Raw genomic sequence first — 5110 nt, forward strand, 5'->3', positions numbered from 1 at the left:
ACTAGCCAAGCATGGTGGCACATGCCTGTAATCCCAGCTACTCTGGAGGCTGAGGCAGGAGAATCGCTTGAACGCAGGAGGCGGAGGTTGCAGTGAGCCAAGATCGCGCCATTGCACTCCAGCCTGGGCAACAAGAGCGAAACTCCGCCTCAAAAAAAAAAAAAAAGTGAAGAGGTTGTATTAGAACAGTATTTGCACAATATGGTCTATGAAACATTTGTATCAAAATCAAGGGCTTGCATTAGAGTAAGGGCTGTATCCAGACCTGCTGAACCAGAGTCTCTGAAAGTGGGGTCCAGGAATCTACATTTTTCCGAATTTTCAGGTAATTCTCACACACACATACCCTGTTTTAGATCCACTGGAGTCGATGATACATTTTGACATCTAATTCCTGGTGTGGGCCAGGTGCAGTGGCTCGTGCCTGTAATCCCAGCACTTTGGGAGGCATCACTTGAGGTCAGGAGTTCAAGACCAGCCTGGCCAATGTAGTGAAACCCCGTCTCTACTAAAAATACAAAAAATTAGCCAGGCATGGTGGCACATGTTGGTAGTCCCAGTTACTTGGGACTGAGGCAGGAGAATCACTTGAACCTGGGAGGCAGAGGTTGCAGTGAGCTGAGATCATGCCACTGCACTCCAATTTTGGTGACAGAGCAAGACTCCATCTAAAAAAAAAATAATAATAATTCCTGGAGTGATGTAGCAGATACACGTGAACTTTGAAGACAGACAGGTTCCAGGCATACTGGAATGTTTAACATTTAAGCCAGCAACAAAAAGCAACAATCCAATGCAAAGAAGAAAGGGGAAAAGAAAAATGTGTAGTGCTATGGTTTAGATATGGTGTGTCCCTACCAAAACTCATGTTGAAATTTGATTCCTAGCTGGGCACAGTGGCTCACGCCTGTAATCCCAGCACTTTGGGATGCCAAGGCGGGTAAATTGCCTGAGGTCAGGAGTTCGAGACCAGCCTGGCCAACATAGTGAAACCCCGTCTCTACTAAAAATACAAAAAAATTAGCTGGGCATGGTCGTGGGTGCCTGTAATCCCAGCTACTCGGGAGGCTGAGCCAGGAGAATCGATTGAACCCAGGAGGCAAAGATTGCAGTGGGCTGAGATCAGGCCATTGCACTCCAGCCTGGGCAACAAGAGCAAGACTCCGTCTCAAAAAAAAAAAAAAAAGAAAGAAAGAAAGAAATTTGATTCCCAATGTGGCAGTGTTGGGAGGCGGGGCCTAGTGGGAAGCGTTTGGGTCATGGGGGTGGATTTCTCATGAATGGATTAATGCTCTCCCAGGAGCTCATTCTCACACTTGCAGGAATGAGTTAGTTTTCCAGAGAGTGGGTTGTTAAGAGTCTAACTTCCTTGGTTTCTCTCCCTTGCTTTGTCTCTTGCCTTGTGATTTCTTTGCACACTCCCATTCCCCTTCCTCTTTCCACCATGAGTGGAAGCAGCCTGAGGCCTTCACCAGATGCAGCTACCCAATCATGAACCTTCCGGCCACCAGAATCCTGAGCCAAATAAACCTCTTTATAAATTACTCAGCCTTATTCTGTTATAGCAACGCAAAACAGACCAAGACCTGTAGTAAATGACAAATATAGAATAAAAAAGGGCAGAAATAAGTACTTATAATGAATTATAATAAATAAAAAAATTAATTAAATTCACCAATTAGAAAACAGACTCTCAGACTGGATTAAACAGATCCAATAATAAGATTATCTCAAAGAGAAATTTAAATCTGAAAGACAGGCCAGGTACAGTGGCTCATGCCTGTAATCCTAGCACTTTGGGAGGCCGAGGCAGGTAGATCACTTGAGCCCAGGAATTCAAGACTGGAAACATGCAAAACTTCGTCTCTACAAAAGAAACTTAGCCAGCCATGGTGGTGCCTGCCTGTCGTTCCAGCTACTTGGAAGGCTGGGGTCAAAGGATTGCTTGATCCTGGGAGGCAGAGGTTGCAGTGAGCTGAGATTGCGCCACTGCACTCCAGCCTGGGCAACAGAGTGGGACCCTGTCTCAAAATAAATAAGTAAATAAATAAAGACAAAAACAGAAAAATTGAGGTGGGCATGGTCACTTACAATTGTAATTCCAATTTATCAATTTCTGAAAAGTATATGTTAAAATCTTTTAACCTGATATATCTATTCCTGCAATTTTTTTCAGTTGCTTCTTGCTCTATCATTCATCAGCATGTAACACCCTTCTTTTCCCTTATTATATATTTTTTCTCTTATATTCCATATTGTCAAATACTAAGAATCTTCCTCAATTCTTTTTTTTTTTTTTTCTTGAGACAGGGTCTTACTATGTCACCCAGGCTGGAGTGCAGTGGCGCAATCTCAGCTCACTGCAACCTCCACCTCCAGGTTCAAGAGATTCTCATGCCTCAGTAACTCGAGTAGCTGGGATTACAGTCATGCGCCACCACACTTGGCTAATTTTTGTATTTTTAGTAGAAACAGGGTTTTTCCATATTGGCCAGGCTGGTCTCAAACTCTTGGCCTCATGTGATCCTCCCTTCAGCCTCCCAATGTGCTGGGATTGCAGGTATGAGCCACCGCACCCGGCCTCTTCCCCCTTTCTTTTGGGTCACTTTTTTTTATTATTATTATTTGAGATGGAGTCTCACTCTGGTGACGTGCACCTGTAGTCCCAGCCACTTGGGAAGCTGTCTAGCCTGGGCGACGGAGTGAGACTCTGTCTCGAAAAAAAACTCTGTAAGCGTGAAGCCATCTAAAATGTTCAGTGAACCATTCAAGGAGTAGCCACAGAATGGTGCGTGTTTGACATACAGTACCTGTGTTAGACGGGTGAATGGGGCGGGGATGGCAGCAAGAGGGAGAGTGTGTCTGGATAATCCATGAGCACAATCATCACTGCAAAGGTTACTAATAATGGCAACACATACAGTGCTTATGATGTGAAGCACTATTCTTAGTGCAAGAACAGTGCACAATAGTGCAAGACAGGCACAATTCTTTTCATCCCTGTATTGCTAATTTTCAGAGGAATGAAAAAGCAAAATGAGATTTATTTGAAACTGAAAATAATTCCTACTCATCAAGCCTCTCCTACCTGAAAAACATAACACACAGGGTGATATTGACAGAAAACAAATAATAAGTCACCTTGAAGGGTCCAAGAACTAGTTTTACCAGAGGTAAATTTTTTTTCTTTTTCTTTGTCTTTTTGTGGAGAATAGGGTCTTACTATATTGCCCAGGCAAGTCTCGAACTCCCGGGCTCAAGCTATCCTCCTGGCTCTGCCTCCCTAAGAGCTGGGATTACAGGTGTGAGCCACCATGCCCAGCTACCAGTGGTAAATTTTACTAAGTCCTTCCACTGTATTTCTTGAGACAGAGTCTCAGTCTGTCACCCAGGCTGGAGTGCAGTGGTGTGATCTCAGCTCACTGCAACCTCTGTCTCCCGAGTTCGAGAAATTCTCCTGCCTCAGCCTCCTGAGTAGCTGGGACTACAGGCGGGTGCCACCATGCCCAGCTAAATTTTTTTTTTTTTATGTATTTTTGGTAGAGACAGGGTTTCACCATGTTGGCCAGGCTGGTCTCAAACTCCTGACCTCAAGTGATCCACCCTCCTTGCCCTCCCAAAGTGCTGGGATTACAGGCCTGAACGACCACGCCCACCCTAGTTCACTTTTCTCCAGTACCTTTTTCCATCTTTTCCTGTTTTTTTTGTTTGTTTGTTTTTGTTTTTGTTTTGAGACAGGGTATGAGTCTGTCTCCCAAGCTGGAGTGCAGTGAGTGGTGTGATCACAGCTCACTGCAGCCTCGACCTCCCAGGCTCAAGCAATCCTCCCACCTCAGCCTCCCGAGTAGCTGAGACTACAGGCACACACCACCACACCCAGCTAATTTTTGTAAGTTTTTGTAGAGACGAGGTTTCCACATGTTGCCCAGGCTGATCTCAAATTCCTGGGCTAAAGCAATCTTCTCACCTCAGCCTCCCGAAGTGCTAGGATTACACATGTGAGCCACCATGCCCGGCCTTCATTTTTACTTTGTCTCTTTTGGGTTTTTTTGAGACAGGGTCTTACTCTGTTGCTCAGGCTAAAGTACAATGGCATGATCATAGCTCACTAAGCCTTGACTCAAGCAACCCTCACACCTCAGCCTCCTGAGTAGCTGGGACTACAGGCACACACGCCCATGCCCAACTAATTTGTGTAATTTTGGTAGAGTTGGGGTCTCACTTTATTGTCCAGGCAGGTCTTGAACTCCTGGCCTCAGGTGGTCCTCCAGTCTCAGCCTCCCAAAGTGCTGGTATTACAGGTGTGAGCCACCATGCCCAGCCTGAAAATTTCAGTAATGTAATAAACTCTGCTGAGTGCAGTGGCTCATGCCTGTAATACCAACACTTTGGGAGGCCAAGCAGTGTGTATCATTTGGGGTCAGGAGTTTGAGACCAGCCTGGTCAACATGGTGAAACCCCATCTCTACTAAAAATAGAAAAAAAAAATTAGCCAGGCAGTAGTGGCGCATGTCTGTAATCCCAGCTACTCAGGAGGCTGAGGTAGGAGAATTGCTTGAGCCTGGGAGGTGGAGGTTGCAATGAGCCAAGATTGCACCACTGCACTCCAGCCTGGGTGACAGAGTAAGACCCTGTCTCAAAAAATAAATAAACTCAAGCTATGAGGGGTGTGTGTGTATTGGTTTTCTTAATTTTTTTTTTTTTTTTTGCCAAGTTAAATAAAAGTGTCATCCTTGTGCAGGGGCCTTGCTAATCTCTGCATCATTCCAGTTTTAGTATATGTGCGGCCAAAGCGAGCACTCTGTGTGTGTGTATATATATATATTTTTATTTTTTATTATTATTATTTTTTTTTTGAGACGGAGTCTCGCGCTGTGTCACCCAGGCTGGAGTGCAGTGGCGCGATCTCAGCTCACTGCAAGCTCCGCCTCCCAGGTTCACGCCATTCTCCTGCCTCAGCCTCCGAGTAGCTGGGACTACAGGCGCCCGCCACCACGCCGGCTAGTTTTTTGTATTTTTAGTAGAGACGGGGTTTCACCATGTTAGCCAGGATGGTCTCGATCTCCTGACCTCGTGATCCACCCGCCTCGGCCTCCCAAAGTGCTGGGAT

At 45.5% G+C, this 5110-nt stretch overlaps 1 non-coding gene across 1 annotated transcript; it reads right to left on the bottom strand.

The window, feature by feature from the left end:
* Positions 1–4695: 4695 nt before the first annotated feature.
* Positions 4696–4800, bottom strand: LOC114677832 (U6 spliceosomal RNA). The gene has a single exon (XR_003729271.1). It is a non-coding gene; the product is annotated as a U6 spliceosomal RNA (small nuclear RNA).
* Between the last annotated feature and the right edge of the window lie 310 nt (positions 4801–5110).

This window comes from Macaca mulatta, chromosome 4 (genome assembly GCF_049350105.2).
Source record: "Macaca mulatta isolate MMU2019108-1 chromosome 4, T2T-MMU8v2.0, whole genome shotgun sequence".
In the NCBI taxonomy this organism is placed as follows: domain Eukaryota; kingdom Metazoa; phylum Chordata; class Mammalia; order Primates; family Cercopithecidae; genus Macaca; species Macaca mulatta.